Source organism: Camelus dromedarius, chromosome 18 (assembly GCF_036321535.1).
Source record: "Camelus dromedarius isolate mCamDro1 chromosome 18, mCamDro1.pat, whole genome shotgun sequence".
NCBI classification, from domain to species: Eukaryota; Metazoa; Chordata; class Mammalia; order Artiodactyla; family Camelidae; genus Camelus; species Camelus dromedarius.
In genome coordinates this window covers 44,383,601-44,404,660 of record NC_087453.1, presented here as the reverse complement: position 1 = coordinate 44,404,660, position 21,060 = coordinate 44,383,601, and the positions used below count along the sequence as shown (strand labels likewise).

At 45.6% G+C, this 21,060-nt stretch overlaps 1 protein-coding gene across 4 annotated transcripts in view; it reads right to left on the bottom strand.

Annotated features, from left to right (window-relative positions):
* SLC24A3 (solute carrier family 24 member 3) overlaps positions 1 to 21,060 on the bottom strand; it is a 427,850-nt gene that overhangs the window by 263,654 nt on the left and 143,136 nt on the right. The window contains exon 1 of one of the 4 annotated variants that reach the window (XM_064475912.1): positions 4,446 to 4,727. The exons of the other annotated variants lie outside the window; for them this stretch is intronic. The gene's annotated coding sequence lies outside the window, so the exon portion shown is untranslated. Of the gene's footprint in view, positions 1 to 4,445; positions 4,728 to 21,060 lie in introns of those variants that run through there. 4 annotated transcript variants of the gene reach the window in all.

The window sequence follows — 21,060 nt, the reverse complement described above, 5'->3', positions numbered from 1 at the left end:
TTTACAGGAATACGAAAATCCCCGGCACCCAGCAAGGTAAAGTTCACCATGTCCAAATAGCCCGTGAGAGAGTACCGGTCCTGCAGGAGAGCAGGGAAACAGGGACCATGCTGAGGAGACAAAGCAACCCACCAAAACCCTGAACGGACACACGTGGGAATCGGCAGACAGGGTCACGAAAGCAGTGGTCATAACTGCACGCCACAGTTCAAATAGTCACGCGGAGACACGGAAGGTACCAACAAGATTCAATTGAGCTTCTCCAGATGACAACTACACTAAGATGAAAACACAGTGGACGGGATTAATGGCAGGCTGGACGCTTCAGAAGTAACGACCAGTGGCCTTAAAGATACAGTAATAGAAACGATCTAAAAGAAAAGAGAGAACAAAGAAATTTCAACACCCCTCTCTCTCAATATAATGAGTAGAAAGAAAGCAAATAGGGGGCAGCAAGTCAGGAGGCATGAGACTCAACCTTGCCAACCAGCTTGGCCTAACTGACGTTTATGGAACCCTCTGCCCAGCAGCAGCAGAAGCATGTTCTTTGCGAGTGCACACAGAACACCAATCAAAACAAATCAAAGCAAACCATATTCTGGGCCATAAAACGAGCCTCAGGTAATGTAAAAGGAATCAAGGCATATAAAGTTGGTTCCCCGTCCACAGCGGAACTAAATCAGAAATCAGTCACATCTGATACCCGAAAAAAATTGCCTGAATGTTCGGAAACGAAATAATACATTTCTAAATAACCCATATGTTACAGAAGAAGGCAAAGAGAAATTAGGAGGCTTTTTGAGCAGAATAAAAATAAAAACACGTGATCAAACTCTGGGGAATGCCACCAAGTAAGAGGAAATACCTAACACTGTGCATCTACATTGAAAAAGAAGAAAAGTTTCAAATCAGTAACCCTGGCATCTACCTTAGAAAAAAAATTAGGAGAAGAGCAACCTGCATTCTGTTTCCCACAGTGGCTGCACCACACAGCATTGCCATCAACAGCGCACCAGCGTTGCCTTTTCTCGACGCCCTAGCCAACATATCTTTTTATTTGTTTATTCGCTTGTTTTTATTACAGCCATTGTAACAGGTGGGAAGTGCTATCTCATTGTGGTTCTGATTTGCATTTCCCTGAGGATTACTGATGGTGAGCACCTTCTCATGGACCTGTTGGCCATCTGCATGTCTTCTTTGGAGAAATCTGTATTCAGTTCCCTTGCCTTTCTTTTTAACCAGGTTATTTGTATAGTTTGGTTTTTGTTTTGTTTTGTTCTTTGTTGGCTATTGAGTTGCAGGAGTTCTTTTTATATATTGGAATATTAACCTTTTCTCAGATATCTGGTTAGCAAATATTTTCTCCCATTCCATCGCTTGCCTTTTCATTCTCTTGACTGTACCCTTTGCTGTGCAGAATCATTTTAGCTTGTGATAGTCCCCCAACAGAATTACCATTCGATCCAGCAGTCCTACTTCTAGGCATATATTCAAACAAACTTAAATCAGTATCTTGAAGAGACACATGCATTCCCATGTTTGTTGCAAGATTATTCACAATAGCCAACCAAGACAAGGAAGCAACCTAAATGTCCACTGAAAGATGAATGGATAAACAAAATGTGGTCTGTATCTACAATAAGATATTACTCAGTCTTAAAAAAAGAAGGAAATCCTACCATCTGTAGCAACTGAATGAACGTGGAGGACATGATGCTAAGTGGAATAAGCTAACTATAGAAGGACAAGTACTGCATCAAACTCACGGAGGCCAAGAGTAGAACGACTGCCAGTGGCAGGGGGAGACGGAAACAGGGAGGTAAGAGTCAAAGGGGACAAAGTTTCAGTCATGTAAGATGAATAAATCCTAGAGATCTACCGTACACACTAGAGTTTACAGTTAATAGTACTTTACCATATACTAAAATTTTTCCAAGAGGATAGATCTTACATTGTGCTCTTATCACACACACAAAAAAATAAACAAATAAAGAGGACAGGAGGAAACTTTGGGAGGTGATGGATACGCTGACGACATAGATTGTAACAATGGCTTCATGGATGTGTCCTGTCTCCAAACTCATCAAGTCACGTACATCTGACAGGTACAGCTTTCTGAATGTCAATCACACCTCAGTAAAGTGGTTAAAAAAAGAACAAATTAAATTCAAAGTAAGTAGAAGATAGAAAATAATAAAGATCAGAGTGGGAATTAACGAAACAGAAAACAAACACACGAACAAAAGAACAAGAGAGAAAATCAATGAAATCCGAAGTTGGTTCTAGAGATTATCAATAAAACTAACAGATCAGGAATGAGAGAAGTGTCATCAATACAGATTCTCCCTATATGTTAATATGACACTAAGTGAATATTATGAATAATTTTATGCCAATGTATTTGACAACTTAGATGAAATGAACAAATTTATTGACAAACACAAGGTACTAAAGCTCATTCAAGAAGAAATAGATCATTTGAATATCTCTCTATTAAATAAATTAAATTTGTAGTTAAAAACCTTAATATAAATAAAACTCTAAACCCAGATGGCTTCATTGTATGAAACAGGAAAGACGTACCACCAATCCTGTACAAACTCTTCCGGCTCCCATACAGCTTAATCTATAAGGCCAGTATTAATCTGTTACCTACTCAAACCAGACACAGACGTTACAAGAAAAAGAACTATGGACTAATATCCCTCATGAACATAGATGCAAAATTATAAATAAAACTTTAGCAGATTGAACCCAATACTATAGAATCATATCATGACCAAGTGAGATGTGTCCTAGGAATCAAGGTTGGTTTGACATTCAGAAATCAATTGATGTGGAATACCACTCAGCCATAAAAATAATGAAATAATGCCATTTGCAGCAGCATGGATGGACCTAGAGATCATCATATTCAGTGAAGTAAGTCAGACAGAGACAAATATCATATGATATCACTTAGATATGTGGAATCTAAAAATGTGATACAATTGAACTTATTTACAAAACAGTACAGACTCACAGACACAGGAAAAAAAAACTTATGGTTGCCAAAGGAGAAAGTGGGGGAAGGATAAATTGGAAGCTTGAGATTAACTACTGTATATAAAACAAATAAACAACAAGGTCCTACTGTATGGCTCAGGGAACTATGTTTAATGTCTTATTATCATAACTATAATGAAAAAATCTGAAAAAAGAATATATATGAATATATATATATATATATAACTGAATCACTTTGCTATACACTGGAAACTAACACAATGCAGTAAATCAACCACACATCAATTTAAAAAGATCAATTGATGTAATTCACCATATCAACAAATTAAAACGAGAAACTTTATGATCATCTCACTAGATGCATAAAAAGCACTTGACAAAATCCAGTATCATTTTTGATTTTTAAAAGAGTCTCAGCAAACTAGGAATACAGAGGAACTTCTTCAACTGATAAACAGAATATAGGAAAAGCCTATAGCTTATATCACACTAAATGGTGAAAGACTGGAATGCTTTTCCCCCATATGAAACAAGACAAGGATGTCCACTCTCCCTGCTTCTGTTCAATATTACAGGAGTTCCAGCCAGTGCAGTAAGTCAAGAAAAAGAAATAAAAAGTACACAGATAGTAAAGATTGAAGTAAAGCCGTATTTATTTGCAGACAACATAAGCCTCTATTTAGAAAGAAACTAATGTAATATATAAAAAGATACTAGAATGAATATTTGATTTAGCAGGCTACAGGATACAAAAATCAATATGCAAATGTCTGCTGTAATTTTAAATGCTAACAATGAGCAATCAAAACTTGAAATTAAGGCAAAATACCAGAAATTTAAAAGTTTAAAAAGCAATACCATTTAAAGTAGCATAAAAACATAATAAATCCAGGATTAATCTGACATATGATGTGCAGGATCTGTGCACTGAAAAATACAAAACCTTAGACAGAAATTAAACTGCAGACAGAAACTAAACTCTTAACAAATGGAGATGCATACCACATTCATGTGTTGGAAGACACATTATTGTTAAGATGTCAGTTCTCTCTGACCTATAGATCCAACACAATCCCAATCAAAAAATCTCAGCAGGCTTTTTGAAGAAGAAAAAAATTGTGGTAAAGTTAAGTAATGAAGGCATATCAGTTAGGAGTCTTAGAAGTTAAATCATGAGCCAGAAGGAAATGATTATCAACGAGAGAAAAAGAGAAGGCTCCGATTCTTGAAATGAACAGAAAGGAAAGATTTACTGGAAAGGAAAAAGCGGTATAAAACACCTGTAACGCAACGAGGTGGGTTACATTCCTCTAAAGCAGTGTTTGAAGAAAATGGTGCTGATTTCCCCTGTAGGGGACCCTCTCCCCTGCCCACGTTGAAGGAGAATGAGCTGTGTTTCTTACTTTCTATCAGCATCTCACCTCCCACCGGAATCTCACCTCCTGTTGACCCCGGTCCTCAGAGAGCAAAGCGTGTGATGTAACACGTCTTCTTCAGGCCTCACACAACTGCATCAAGCACGAATAGCCCTTTCAACATCACAAAGATAGTTCCCATTTATGTTCTTTCCCGGAAGCTTCCACCTTCCATAACAGAGGCAAACAGCCTCACTGTCTTCTCTAGCCTCAGAGTCTTCACCTTATATGCTCCCTATCTGTTTAATTACCACTTTTTTTAAGGCACCATCTTTCCCTTTATAATCACTCACATTTCGAAAAACGCATATATTTTCAAGGTAAAATGAAACAAGAGATAAGGACAAAGCCAGTCTTTCTTTTGAAAATGATGAATGTTTGCTGTCTAATAAGTTGTTTTTAGTATTTTGTTTTCGTTCAAAGTTTGAAAACACCACCAAACTCCAGGGCTCAGGTCTCATTTTCTCTCCAAATGCCCTGGTTTCCAACTGGTTTGTTATCCTGATGGGAGGCCTGAGCGTCAAGATTTGCATCTCAAATAATTATTTCATACCTTTGGCGAGAACCTAACTGATTATGATGAAAAACAAATCATTTGTATTTCGAGACAAGAAAAGCATATGGCTTGCGGAAGAATCTTTGCTAATGAGGAGATAATGTATGATTTAAGAGTTCCAAATCTGTATGTTAAAAATACGCAAGAAAGGGAATGAGGGGAAACTTGAAGAGTGGGTATTATGCGCTTATAATGAGACAGAACACACTGATTCTACTGAGTGGGGTTGAAATGGACATGACTACAAATACACAGCAAAGGGTCTCATGTTTGCCACCTCGGATAGTGACATTAATGACCATCTTCTCATTTACCCTCTGGGCCAAGTTATCCTCTAAATTCAATCCCACCCCTACTCACACAGGCCACGTGGATGCGCCCTGAAGCAGAATTCAGCTCTGTTGACTGGGATGAACAAGCAAAAGAACATCCAAATGCAGGGCTGGCAAGTGGAGGGGCTGGAGTCTGCCTGCCTACCGCTGGCAAGCTTCTTCTGGCACTAATTACCATGATTTGACATGACTGCATATTTTTTAGACACCATATGATCCTGGCAAATGAAAGTGTCAGTGAAAATTATACTCCATCAGCTTAAACCTTCCTAAATGCCAGGGGAGTAATTAGATCTGCACTGTGAGCAAACTCTTTTCAAAGGGTGCTGATCCTGATCACGTTTTATTCCAAACAAAGGGTTCGAGAATGAATGGCTCTTGTTTATTTCTCTTAAACCATTGCCTGTTCTAAACCTGCTCTGCCCAATATGGCGGCCACCAACGACACCTGGCTGCTTGGCACAGGCACCGTGGCCGGTCTGAATCGAGACTGGCTGTAAGTGCCAAAGACACTGAATGAAAAAGAGACTGTAAATCCCTCAGTAGTGAGTTTGTATTGATTACATGTTGAAATAATATTATTTCAACAAGTAATAAAATGGGTTAAATATTTAAGTTCATTTCATCTATTTCTTTTTACTTTACTTAACGTAACTATTAGAAACAAAATATACATGGCGACTTCACTCAGTATGATAATCTCTAGGTCCATCCATGTTGCTGCAAATGGCATTATTTCATTCTTTTTTACAGTTGAGTAGTATTCCATTGTGTGAGTTTGTGTGTGTGTGTGTATACATTTTCTTTAGCCAGTCATCTGTCCATGGACACTTAGGTTGCTTCCATGTCTTGGCTATTGTAAATAGTGCTGTTGTGAACAAGGGAGTGCATGTATGTTTTCGAATTAAGAGTTTTCCCCAGATATATGCCCAGGAGTGGCATTGCTGGATCAGAGGGTAAGTCTATTTTTAATTTTTTAAGGAAGCTCCATAGTGTTTTGCATAATGGCTGCAGCAAACTACATTCCCACCAGTAGTGCAAGAGGGTTCCCTTTTCTCCATACCCTCTCCAGCATTTATCATTTGTGGCCATTCTGACTGGTGTGAGGTGATGCCTCATTGTAGTTTTGACTTGCGTTTCTCTGATAATTAGCAATACTGAGCAAATTTTTCATGTGCCTGTTGGTCATTTGTATGTCTTCATTGGAGAAACATTTGTTTAGGTCTTCTACCCATTTTTGGATTGGTTATTTGTTTTTAGTTGTTGTTGTTGTTGTTATTGAGTTGAATGAGCTATTTGTATATTCTGGAAATTAAACCAAAGAAAAATACCATATGATATCACTTATATGTGGAATCTAAAAAAATGACACAAAAGAACTTATTTACAAGACAGAAACAGACTCACAGACATAGAAAACAGACTTATGGTTACCAGCAGTGCAAGGGGAGGGTGGAGGGATAAACTGGGAGTTTGGAAATTGCAGATACACACAACTATATATAAAATAGATAAGTTTATATTGTATAGCACAGGGAACTATATTCAATACCCTGTAATTGCCTACAGTGAAAAAGAATATGAAAAAGGAATATATATATATGTGTGTGTATAACTGAATCACTATGCTGTACACCAGAAAACAACATTGTAAACTGACTATACTTCAATTTCAAAAAGGGAAACAAAAACAAAAGCAAAGTAAGTGCTCAGCAAATGTTAGTAGTTAGCATTTATGAGTAAAAGATAAACGTACATTGAACAAGCACACAGGCACCTTGCGTTACATCCCCATTAGGCAGCGCCATTCTGGAGAATGGAGGTTAATGAGCCCTGTACACGCATGTGGTCTCTCTGGAAGTGTGCAGATTCGGAAAGCAACCAAAAAGGGAGCCTACCTCTTGGTGAATTCCCACACACATTAAAAGTTTAACCCACTGGGAGCACCAGGACGTGGGCCATTTCCTTCCACAGAGCAGCGAACGTCACGTTCAAGGGCTTGTTCAGCTTCTGCAGTGACGAGTGATTCCGGGGGATCATTTTCATGTCATGTTGCAGCCAAAATGTCATTCTCATTATTAAAAAGCAAATGAACCGAAAATACCTCTGGGGAAGGGAGGGGGATTACCCCCGCTGACTGAGGGCTAGAAGACTGAAGCCCCCAGATCGGAATCCGGCCACCTCGTCCAGGCTCCAGCCCCTAGTTGCCTGTCCCATCCCAATAGCTCACCACATCCATAGGCCTCGTCACTGTTTCCCAAACTCCTCGCAGGCTTTCCCTGCTTCACACCTTTTCACATGCCATCCCTCTTCCTGGCATGCTCTGATCCTCTTTCTCTGCCTGTAAAACTCCTACTCATACTTTAAAGCCCAACTCAGATGCCTCCTCCTTTGCAAAACTTTCCCACTCTGTCCCCGTGGCACGCTGGCATTCTTAGCATTTAATTACCAGAGCACAACTGGTTTTGCTGTAATTATTCAACTACGGCTCTGCCTGTGCTCCTTTCATGTGTGCCTTCCCCTGTGCTCACAACACTGTCAGGCCAGCACAATAAATGGTGTGTGTGTGAGTGTGTTTGCAAACACACTCACAAAGGAAAGAAAAATCTATAAACCTAACATAGTTACATATCCAAATGTTAAAATCAGTCAAATGGTGGTGGGATTATGGGTGATTTTTTAAATTGTGGTAAAATGCACGCAACATAAAATGCCTCATCTTAACCATGTGTAAGTGTACAGTTCAGGAGCATTCAGTTTATTCACATTGTTGTGCAACCGGTCTCCAGAACTTTTTCATCTTGCAAAACTGAAACTCTGTCCCAGTTAAACAACTCTGCCCCCATCCCCAGCCCCTGGCAGCCACCATTCTACTTTTTTTCTGTGAGTGTGCCTCATATAAGGGAAATCATACAATATTTGTCTTTTTATGACTGGCTTATTCCTCTTAGCATAATGTCCTCAAGGTTCATCTATGCTGTAGTATGTGTCAGAATTCCCATCCTTTTTTAAGGCAGAATAATATTCCATTGTATGGCTACACACTTTTTTTTGTCTATCCATTCACTCCTTGTTGGACATTTCATCTGCTTCTACCTTTTGGCTGTTGTGAATGGTGTTGCTATGAACATGACTGTACAAACATCTGAGAGCCCGTTTCAATTCTTCTGAATACGTGTCCAGAAGTGGGATTGCTAGTTCTATTTTTAACTTGAGAGGACCCTCCATACTGTTTTCCACGTGGCTGCACCACATACAACCCCGTCAACAGTGCACAAGGGCTCTAATTTTTCCGCATTCCCAGCAACACTTGTTATGTTCTCTTTTTTAAATAGCAGCCATCCTAATGAGTATAAGGTGGTATCTCGTGGTTTTTGGCTTGTATCTCTCAAATGATTTATGATATTGAGCATTTTTTCATATGCTTGTTGTCCATTTGTACAACTTCTCTCAAGAAATGTTTATTTGAGTCCTTTGCTCATTTTTTAATTGGGTTGTTTGGAGTTTTCATTGTTGACTTGTAGATGTTCTTTACATATTCTGGATAGTAACCCTTTGTCAGCTATATGATTCACAAGTATTTTATTCCATTCTGTAGGTCGCCTTTTCAGTCAGTCAATTATGTCCTTAGATGCACAGGTCCAATGTATCTACTTTGACAGTTGTTGCCTCTGCTTTTGGTGTCATATGCAAGAAATCATTGCCAATCCAATGCTGTGAAGATTCTGCCCTATGTTTTCTTCCCAAGAGTTTTATAGTTTCAGGTCTTACACTTAGGTCTTTGATCCACTTTGAGTTAATTTTTGTATACGGTGTAAGGTACAGGTCCAACTTCATTCTTTTGCATGTGGGTGTCCAGGTTTCTCAGCACCATTTAAAAAAATTTTTCCTTTCCCCATTGTATGGTCTTGGCACCTCTGTAAAAATCTTTTAACCATATACGTGAAGGTTGATTTCTGGGCTCTCTATTCTATTTCAGTGGTTTATAGGACTGTCTTTATGCCAGTATCACACTGTTTTAATTACTGTAGCTTTGTAATAAGTTTTGAAATCAAGAAGTGTGAGATCGTGAACTTTGTTCTTATTTTTCAAGGTATTTTGGCTATTTAGGGTCCCTTGAGATTCCATATGAATTTTAGAGTGTGTTTTTCTATCTCTGAAAAAAAAAAAAAAAAAGACGACCATTGGGATTTTGAGAGAGATTACATTAAATCTGTAGATTACTTTGGGTAGTATTAACATCTGGCAATTTTGCTGAATCAATTAGTTTTTTGGGGTAAAAATCTTTAGAGCTTTTCACACAAAGATTAAACTACTTACAAAGATAATTTTTACTTCTTCCTTCCCAATTTGGATGGCTTTATTTCTTTTTCTTGTCCAACTGCTCCGGCTAGGACTTCCAGTACCCTGTCAAATAGAAGTAGCGAAAGAAGGCATCCTTGTCTTGTTCCTGATCTTAGAGGGAAAGCGTTCAACCCTTCACCACTGAGCATGATGCTAGCGGTGAGTATGGGTGGCTCTCATGTTTTCGTCTGTATTAGTTAAGCTATTATATTTTCACTGAATAAAAACTGCATCGGTCTGCTGTGTCAGCCACTGTCCTAAGCTGGAAATTTACAATAAACAAAACAAATCCGCACTCTCATGAACCGTGTACTAGGGGCGGGGAAAAATTAACAAAGAAATGTCTGATGCTAGAGGTGGTGAGGCAGGCCACGAGGTAGCACACAGCAGAACTAGAAGGCACACGTGATGGTGCGCCTTGGATCAGGACAGCCCCCCAGTGAGCCACTCGGGGGAAGGACAAAGGTCTGACTCAACACCTGTGTCTCAAGCACACGGTGAGGAGTCGGGGGAGTACAGGGGTGGGTTAGGACGTCATCCCAGACTGGGTGGAGCCTTTAGAGTCTGACTGACAGAGAAGGAGAAGGAAGCACGGAACAGCTGGAAGTGCTGGGGTCATAAGAAATTAATCAGCAATGTCCGACCGAAGAAAGCTTTCAGCTCGAGGGTGGAAGCAGGTGGTGGATAAAACAGGTCAAGAGGCAAACAGTTCTCAAGGTTTCTAAGCAGGATTCAGCAGGGGTAATGTGGATGTCATGCAAACACACCAAGCTGCACCCTAATGAAGCCCCTGACCTAGCAGGACAAAGAAAACAGGTAAAATCACCCCCGGAAGCTCCGAAGACCCGACGTAGAAACACAGAACATCCGTCCACGCACGCAAACTGATGATCACAGGCATGTTACGCACACGTGCGAGCTGATTATCACGTGTGTGTTATGCACATGCCTATGTCATTTCACAGGACACACGGTCATTCTATTTTTGTCCAGGCGAAAGTGAAAAAAAAAAAAGCCCCTCAATTTCTATAGAAAAATGTTCAAGGAAAGCCGGCTCCTCCTCTATGTTTTCTGAATTTGACGGCATTTGAAATACCACCAGATTTCTCTTCCTAAAGTAGGGGGTTCAACAAGAGCAGCAACGAACAGCAGCTGTCTGAAGTGATAATGTCTATGGAAAAAGGACTGGGCGAGCCCAGCAGCACCAGAGAAGTAAGTGTATCGTCTTGATTACCTCCCAGTTATAGCCCAGCCTCTCGGGAGGGCGCTGATCAGGGCTGCCAAAGAAGATAAATCAGCTCATTCCAACTGGACTTGAGGACTTCACCCCCGGCACCCAGAGAATCAGGCTGGAATCACTCCGAAAGGAGATCACCTCTCCTCTCTATTTAAACAGAAGCCTGATCAGAAATGGGTGGAAAATATGTTTTGGCAGCCGAGTCAGTGGTCATTGTCAGAGCTGAAAGCTCATAATTTTGCAGGCTTTGCTGCAGAGACACAGGGTGGCCACTCGAGAGAGTGCATTGGAGCACTGAGCGACGTGCCGCCCCGTCCCCTCGCCCAGCTGCGGCCTCACAGCCTCCTGCTGGAGCCTCTCCCACCCAGTGTGCTGTGTTTGTTCACAACTTAATTTCTGGCTGGGAAAAGACAGATCAGGCAATGGAGGGAATCTGTCATTAACCCCTCTTCTTCCCCTCCGCATTTGCACACTTGAGTTATCTTGTTTTAGTTCATTCCAGAGGTTTCTATGTTGCCTGGAAAGCCCAGAGGGAGGGGCTCTGTACAGAGAGACTCTGGTCGCACCGGGGGCTACGGGCAGCTCCAGAATCAGCAGAGACACGAGTTCTCATCTCATGCCTGCCAGCCACCCAGCCTCCAGAGCACAGATAACAGCCTCTCCGTGTTCGCTTGTAAAAAGATGAGGAAGTTGCTTAATTTTAATCACGATGACTCTTAGGTGGGAAAATAAATAAATAAAACTCACTTTATTTTTCTTTTAAACCAATTTTTTTTTTCTTCCTCCCACTGCAGTCAATTAGACTAATTCCTCCACGGCTTTAATTAATCATATTATCATCATCAACAGTAATCAGGTTTCTGAAACTTCTCACAGACTCAGATCGCTCATCGTGCAATCATCATCCTTAGGAGAACTTCTGGTTTTCACATTTCCGCCCACAGATAAGAAGTGGCATTTTCTCCCCCATCTGCAGGCCCTGGCACCCCGATCGATCAGCCCAGATCATGGCATTTATTCACAGGGAGTGAATCACACAAACTGTGAGCATGTTTACCAAGAAGCTGACGCACTGAAGGATGCTTCCTGGCCCCCAGCAGAGAGCCGGCACATGGTAGGCGTCCGTGTAAACGTCAGAAAGGATCCTCGTGGCAGAAGCATCATCTATCGCACGCAGAACAGACATCCCAAATATCACTTGCGTGTTTCCATTTCACCCGAAGATGTATTTCCTTCAATTTCTACTTCAGCACGACAACTCCCATTGCTTATTTCTGCGTTGCATGTTTCATGGGACACCTGCCCCTCCATCACCATGTTGCCAGACAAATGGGGATTTTTGTCAATCTTGAGAACTGACGGACAGCCAGGCAACACAATAATATTTTGACTTGCTAAAATTCTCAAGACGTTTCTTCTAGGACCCTTTGCCTCGTATAGGAATGGCTGCTGACTTAAGCTGTGCTGAGGGAGGGAGGGAGGTGGAATCAGAGCCCCAAGGAACAAGGAAAGAAAACTGACAGTGGACACCAATCATGTCTATCAGAGCTGCCCCCCACCTCCACCCGGAGGAGGGGCCCACTCCTGTTATTAGGGACTTGTAGTTATACAGTAACAGAAGCTTGGCACACACAGTGTACAGCATTCTCCACGCTGTGCTAGACTCCTCCCTCCTCCACAAGCCCTGAAAGCCCCTCCTGCCACAGGGCCTTTGCACCTGCGGTTCCAGCTTCCTAGTCATCTGCATAGTCCACACCCTCTGCCCCCATCTTGACCCGACAGTGTGCCCTCAGAGAGGCCTTCCTGAACCATCTTATCCATCTCTCTCCATCCTCTTTTCCTGCTTTATTTTTCTAGTCAGCTCTTATCCCCCTTGGCCAGATAATACATTGATTTGGTTTTTATTTACTTACTCACTTCCCCCCAACCAGAAGGTAAGCTTTACAGTGACGAGGATGTAGCTTTGCTCACAGTGATGTCCCCGACACCTGTAATGCCCAGTATAGTAGGTGTTCAGTACGCATTTGTTGAAAGGATGAACGGAATGAATGAAGGAATGAATAGAAAAGGCAAGAGAGTGAGGCAGGACATTCCTGCTGGTGACTGTGGTACTGGTGTTAACGAGCCCTTATAACAGCAGGACGCTGAGTTAAGCACGTTTATGCTCCTCCCCTCCCCCCACCCACCTTGGTCTGCGCCACCCAGGTTATTAATCGATTTTGATTGTAGCCTAGCTCATAATTACAAAGAGTCAGAAATCATTCCCCAATGCCCTATCACTTGAGATTTGCTGCCAAGGAAACCCTCTTATGCTTTATTCTGGACGTCAAAGGAAAAACTGGTTTAAAATAGGAACTTGAACTTCATGGCCAAGGTTTGATGGATGGACTCATCTGAGATACCAGTTTACCTGCCAGCATCATAATTACCTTACCCATTAATGCTGGTGTGTGGTATTCCTACTCACTCCAGATCCCAAGGAATACCCTTCCATAATATTCCACCCACCCTTCCTTTAATAAGTACCCCCAACTTTCAGAGACTGTCAGCCCAGAGCCCCACCATCCAAAGGAAAAGTGAGAGAAGAAACACAAACGTGCAGAAAGTCGACACTGTCACTCTGGGTTGAGTCTTCCCTTCTGGTCCGCACCAGACAGTGGCTAGGAGGGTCTCTCCACATGTGGCTCCAGAGGTACCTCCTCCAAACGTGAAGCCATCCCGATGAAAGCAGACCCCCTGCAGTCCCTGGAATCCAGTTCGCCTCCTGAACATGACCCGCCAAGACCTGCACTGTTGGGTTGCTGCCAAGCCTCCAGCTTCACCTGGAGCCCCTCCCTCTTTCCTGTTCTGCAGCCCTGTTCCAGTTCCTCCAACATGCCCTGCTCCTTCAGACCACAGGGCCTTTGCACAACTTCCCTCTACCTTCACCTGGTCAATATTCTCTCTGTGGGTGCCAGCCCCACTGTCACTCTCTTCTCTGTGAACCCCTTCTGACCTCAGATCTGTTGTATGAGCTCACAGTACCGCAGCATTTATAACACTAAACAGTACTGGACACTAAACAGGCAAACGCACACGTGAATGTGATTTGACAACCACCTGCCTCCCTATGACGCTGTGAGTTCCCGGCGGGTGAGAACCAGGTGTGGTTTTGCTCACTACCTACTCCCTGGCCCCAAGGACGGTACCTGGCAAACAGCAACCTCCCCAGAAAGACGAGTTACTGAATGGGTGGATGAATGAATGCATATTCAATACTGCCCAGCCAGCGTCTGTACCATAGTGTACTGTCAGCAATTCTATAAGAATGCTAACAAGTTCTACCAAAAGCAATAATTTATAACAATATGAAAAATCATACTCTCCCTCAACCCCAAATCCATGGTTTCAGCCATAAGACGAAACCCATGAGATTATGTCTGTGTGTGTGTGTGTATGTCTGTGTGTGTGTGTGGGGGGGGTACAGTGGCCTGAGGTAGGAGGGGAGGTCTTTGTAGAGATTTAATTATTTTTGACCCCATTGTGCAGCAGAAGCAGCGGCCGGCTGAGTTCGGTTGAGCATCCCACAGCACCTGTCTCCCAGTTACTAAAGGTGACTGAGAGACCCGTGAGTGTGAGCACACACCTGGGGCCCCACATTTCTAACAAAGATAAAACTGGAGGGGAGGGTAGAGCTCAGTGGTAGAGCACGTGCTTAGCATGCATGAGGTCCTGGGTTCAATCCCCAGTCCCTCCATTTAAAAAAAAATCTAATTACCTCCTCCTCCAAAAAAGAATTTTGAGACTAAAATTTGAAAGTTCCAAAAAAATTGTATCAGACTGCCTCTACTTTGGTTAAAAAAAAAAAAGACAAAACCCATACCAGTGCCGCACAGCAACTGACACAGCAGATGTCACCTGCTGAGGACGTGCACCTGGCGACGTGAAGGGTCCACCCGAGGGGCACGGGCCACGTGGTCACACCAGTGCCACCCGCCACCTTGCAGAGCACATTCCTGCCACGCAGGGTTCATCTGCCTGTTTCTGAAGTTCTCTCGGTCAGACAGGAATTTTCCAGGTCTAACAATTACGCCTCGCCTGCTCGCAGCCCCTGCCACCTGGGTACAGACTAATGTACCCCAAAAGCACTGCCTTGGTTTAAGTCCCCAATTAGGCAGACTTTTGGGGTCTAGAATTAGCTCCCTGTATGTATTTTTTTCTTTCTTTCTTAAGAACAGAGATCCGCACCTCAAGCTTATGTGATACTGACCACATTTATTTCTCTTAATTAAAAAAAAAAAAAAGACTATAGACCCCCCTTCCCCGGGACCTGACTCTTTAATTCTGGTAACCACAGAATAAGGAGACAGGCGGGCGAAGGAAATACATCATCGCTGCAAGATGAAGGAAGACAGGGCTTCGGGGCTGTTATCACCAAACCCTCCAGACACTGTGAGCATTCATCTTGGGGAGAAGGTAGCGAGCAAAGGAAGTTTAAACCTTTATAAACAAGCAACAACGATAAAGAAGTTCTTCAGCACACTGGCTCGTGGGGCCCCAAGTCCAAACCTCAATTCTGACAGCAGCTCATGCGTTCACCGTGTTCTCCCTCATTGACTTCCCGAATGCTGCCAACCACGCTGACCAGGTCTCGTCCAGACCACATCTCCTTTCCTCGCAATCAGCTGGCTGAGTTTCCTTTTCCATGCAGGGCTAATTTGCAGCCCAAGGCTTAGGGTTTAAAATGGGAGCCTTGCTTCGGCCGTGGCCAGCTTCCAGGCCTTATTTATTTCTCCCTCCTTCACAACAGCAACACAGAAAACCCTTTTTCTAAACTTTGCACGGGCCAAGCCGCACTCCACTGTCCGTCCACGGCGCCAGGCATGCCCAGCGAGCGGCAGGGGATGCAGTGCGGCTCCTCTACGTTGTGACCTCATACCTGATTCTTTCCCAGACCGTGTTCCCTGTCCAAAACCTCCGCACACGCAGAGCTGAAGTGACAAGTCCCCCAAAGACGTGACCCTGTAGACCGAGTCGCCGCAGACCTTTTCTGGACGGGACAGACAGTAAATGTTTCAGGCCGTGGACCAGGGCTCTCTGCAGCAGAAGTGGGCGGGCGGGCGCCAATACAACCGTATTTGCATAAACGCGGCTGAGTGCACTTGGCCCGGGGACCGCGGTTTGCCATCGCGCCTTCGACATCGCTTTTTTCTAATGACAGGCTTTTCTGAGCAACTCAGTGAACAGGGAAAGTCTGGGTGGTCACGCAGGACCCAAACTTGAAATCCGAGATGGACACGTCAGGGCCCAGCCCCGGAAGTTCTTTTCACATGTCTTTCATTGAGGAGTAACTTAACATGCAATGAAACGCACAGATTTTAAGTGTGCATCCAATGTATTCTGAAACATGTTTACATGCATGTAAGTAACCCTCAGTCTAAGAAGGAATAAGACACTCTCGTCACCCTGCAAAGTTCCCTTGCTCACCCACAGACCTGACGGCCACCACCACAGCTCAGGTTAACCTGGTCTAGAACTTCACCAAAACGGAATCGGCCAGGATGGACTTCAGGTCCGGCTCATCCACTCGAGATGCAGTGTCTGTGGTCCAGCCGTGGTTCTGTTGCTGCTCTGTGCCCACATCCCTTGACTGCTGTGCGGCAGGCCGCTGTGGGCCTTATCCCTTCATCCTCCGGACGCGAACACATTGCCCCAGACCCCTATGGTCAACTCATTTCAAATCAGAGAGGATAAACGCTTTCAAAAGGACCGAACCTGGAAACCACATAACCCTCCTCCAGCTTCTATGTGGACTGAAATGGGCCTCCCCTCCCCACCCCACACACCAAGTGACCACCCTGGCTCAGTGGAAAAATAGAGAAAATGCACACACTCCAACTCGTACACAATCCCCGTTTCACCAGCATTCCAAGTAGGCAGCCCTGGCAAGTCCTCTAGAAGCCGTGAGTGTCTGTCCCCCAGGCCTCTCAAGCCACCACGTGAGAGGCAGGCCCGGGGCACTTCCTCCGCTGCTGCCGGCCTGGGAAGCCGGACGGCGTGATTAACTCCCACGGCTGTCTTTCAACGCCTGCACCCGGCGCTCTTAATTTAATTATCTCTGCATTCCTCCAATCCCCTGCACACTGGTGCCTGCTCCACCTGGCCTTCCGCGCTCGCCCTGAATCTCCACTTGCCTCCAGGACTTTTCATCCAGAAATAATTAGGAACACAGGGGCCTCTGTCTCATGGCCAAGTCAGCCATGAATACGACTGGACCAGGAGGGAAGTTTACTCTCAAAGAAGTCGAGTCAGCTAGAAGCTGTGCTTAAAGGGCCAGGGTGGACCTCCAAGCATCTCTGCTGCACCCGGAGCGACCAGGAAAAAGAGGCAACGATCTTTCAGGAAACCTGGAAGGCTCTGGTTCTGGGAATACTCTTTCCCTCGGCTTGTTCCTGGCGGAGAGTGTAATAACGATGGGGGCCAGCCTCCCGGCAAGGCTGGAACAAGAGCAGACGCACAACTACCCGCGCTGAGGATGCGCAGACAGAGCGGGGGCTCAGCGCGCACGCCTGCTCCACCGCGCCCCCTCCCTCGCCTTGCCGGCACGGCCGCTCACCCGGAAACCCGCAGGAAGCGCTCTTGGACAGACAGTCCTCCGTGTCCCCTTTTCCTTTCTGGTTTCTTGTTGGATATGGTACCTCGCCCCTCAAACGCTGTTTCCCACACTGGCATTTATGAATAACAAACACAGTGAGAAACAAAATTACATCACAGAAAACAGAAGCTGGGGCAGACAAGGTGTTTCACGCTGTCTCCTCACCTTCACTCTCGTATGTTTTCTTCCAGTTTTGCATTTTCACACGCGCGCACACACGCGTCTTGCCTTGGGATGGAGCGATCCCACTTTACCCATCAGTGTTAAATAAGACAGCCAGGCCGTCCTCAGCTCCCTCTCTTGATCTCACTCTCTTTCAGGACACACAAGAGAAGCTTCTGATCAGGCCTAAGCATTTTGGAGACATTGCTCTACTTAAAATGTCCCTCCCCGCTCCCTGGGCAAATCCTAGTTCATCTTTGCCAAATGTAGGGGAAAAAAAAAAACCTTAGGAAACTTTCACAGGCTTTTCTCAGCTTCTCTGATTTTCAGGGGTGTTCAAAGGAGGTGCAGAGGCCCAGCCCCACTTCAGGAGCCTCAGGAGGGCCCCCTCTCTTTGCCAAGACACAGCCCAGGGGAGTGAGGGCCGGCAGCGGGGCCTCCTGGTTTGACAGATGGCTCCATTTCCAGGCCACAGGGCCGAGGTGGCTGCAGCACACGTCCCATGATTTACGACCTCTGCTGCCGAGTCCCATAGGGGGCTTCCCGCATCACATGCCGTGAGGCCACGTGCAGAGCAGATGCGGCCACCTGATAAACGCTGCAACCTCTCTGGCCCAACCTGCCTTCCAAGGCCAGAAGCTCCGGCAGCGGGGCCTCCTCCGGGGTCTCTGCCCTCCCCAACTTCCCCTTATGGGTAAGAAGCAGTGCTGGTCTGGGAGGTGGGTGAGGCACATGGCAAGAAAGTCAGTTTCCTTTTTCTTCAGATTAAAAGAAAGAAAATCCAGCCGCGTTAACTGCATGCCACACACCACAGGATTATTAAGACGGGCTGTTCTCAGCCTGGGAAGGCAGCTTGACTTCCCTCTGAGGAGTGTGGTAAGACTTTACACCCAGAAGGAAATGGGGGGGGCCTTGCTGCTTGGGTGGGAAAAGCCAGGATTTGGGGCCCAAGAATCCAAGTCTTAGAAGCAGACTCCAACACAAGGATTCGGGTGGAAGTGACTAATTTGTGAGGTGGGTTTGTGCCAGCAGGAGAGGGGGAAGTGACCCCAGGAAGGGAAGACTGAAGCATGTGTTGTTAAGCCAGTTGTCCCTGAGGGTAAATGGCGCCTAAGCCCAGCGCCAAGAGAGTTCTGGGAAAACGCGTAGACCCGGGGTGAGGGAGCTGGGGTACTTGTACACCATCTCCCACCTGTCAGAGGCTATCGGCTGCCCTGGAAGCAGTCATTCCTCTGACTTCTGGGCTACCACAGAGGCAGGCAAAGCACACTCAGGCGGCCAAGGAGAGCCTCAGGCAAAGACTGCAGGTGCCCAGATAGGTGTGGGGAAGGGAGATGGGTGGGGCCAAGACAGTCTCTGAATCCCTCCGTGTCCTGCTGCTGCTCAGAGCTGGAACTCGAAACATATTCCTGAACTTCCCTGACCCACACCTATGCTCCCCATCTGGAAAACCATCATGCCCACCCCCACACTCATGGTGACAATTAAGTCAGATGATGCCTGTGAAGAGCTGTGCAAATCATAAGCCCTGCCAAGTCATTAGCTCTCCCAAGTCTGCAGGGGTGGCTGGGAGCCCACCATGTGCCCAGGGCTCTGGAAGAGGCAGGAAAGGGGGCAGGCTTTGTTGCCCCACATCCAACACTGAGCATCCAGGGGAGGCTCATTCAAAAATCCAGGACCCCGCATGTCTGAATGTGCAGGGGAGCAGGCACTCTGCCTAATTTTCAGGAGCATGAATCCAGTCTGCCCCTCTGGCATCCCGGCTCAGAGGAAATGCCTCCTTATTTTAACAAAGTTAGGGTTACTGGTGAAAACTGGAAAGAAAAGGCAACTTGAGTAGCAGAAGGGTCAGCAGCCCACCCTGCTTCCTGTCAGCCCACCCCAGGATGACATCTGAGTGATGTTCTGGGGTCAGGGGAGCAGAGAAACTAGGTGACATTCCTAAATTTGAAGCATGATTGGGCCTCCTGCTTTGCCCTCCACGGGGTAAACCATCACTCTCCATGTCCCCGGTCAGAAGCCCCTTGTAATCAGGTCCTTGAGCAAAGACATTTCAGCATCCAAGCACCCACGCTACCCTAGGAAAGGATGGTGTGAACGCTGAACGTAGCTAGGTAACAAGCACGTAGATAAGGAGTCCTCACAACTTAAGCCAAGTATTCGGCCCATTCAAGAAGAGCCTGAAAGAAGCTGCGATTAACCCTAACTGGGATCTGGTTGCCGCACACAGACACACACTCCTCCCTGCCCATCCCACCCTCACACCTCCAAGAGGCTCACACTGTCTCCAAATCCAGAAGCCCACCCACGTCACACCAGATACCCAGCTGCAGCTAAAGCCCTTCCTCCACCCAGTCTCCCCCCTCACCCACATCCCTCCAGACAGAGTCTTCTTAACCTAGGAGCACAAAATAGGGGTCTCTTGGGTGGGCATAAAGGGGACCCCAAGTGTCCTCAAATCTGTGCAAAATCTGTATCAGAATTCAAGGTGGTTATAATCAGACCTTCCACACAGGGAATGTCCCTCAAGAATCAGGAACTACCATCCGAGACACAAATGACACAGAAAAGGCACCGCACTGGGGATGGGCTGCAGTGCCAAGTGCTTGGGTGCCTGTGGGCTGTTCTGATGCCCAGGACCCGGAGAAAGGGGCCGTCTCTCACGTTCCACCCAGGTGCCCCTGACCAGAGGGCTGAAGAACAGGTAGACCAGGGGCCGGGCTCCTGCCGAACAGCAGTTTAAAGGCAGGCATGGAATCATCATTATTGTTAAAGCATCATCTTTAAAATTCAAGTACATTTTACACAAGTGTAATTTACCCATGTTTGCTTTAGCCTAAGAAGTCATTCTATTCTCTGTCCTCAAACTTTCCAATAGATCTGAGAGCCCAGAAGGCAGTCTGAGTTTACTAGCTTCACATACTCCACGAAGCACAGGAGGACAACCCCGTGGAGGCAAGTGGGCTGAGAAGTCCTCATGGCATCAGTGGTGGTCTCCCCAGGGCCCTGTGAGATGCGTCCAGGACCCAGGGAAGATGCAAGGGAGACCCACCGGGGTTCTGTGCAGTAAGTGCCCCGCTCCAGGCGGCCAGCACACCCAGCCCAGGCCCTCTGCCTGTGCCCCCAGCTTTTGTCTCTCTTCCCCCTGGTTCCCCTTTTGGGGCTTAGAGGTCACACTGCACCATGCTCTTGTTCTTCCAGTGAGGAAACAAGGGCCAGATTTCTCTAGTCACATGGTGAACTGGAGATGAGGGTCATGAGCCCGAGTTCCCTCCAGGGCCTGGCCCCTTCTCTGAGGAGCCGGAGTCTGGCCTTCCTCTTCCTCTGAGCTCCATTCCCCTCTAGTTTTCTGAACTTCTGATGCCATAAACTGA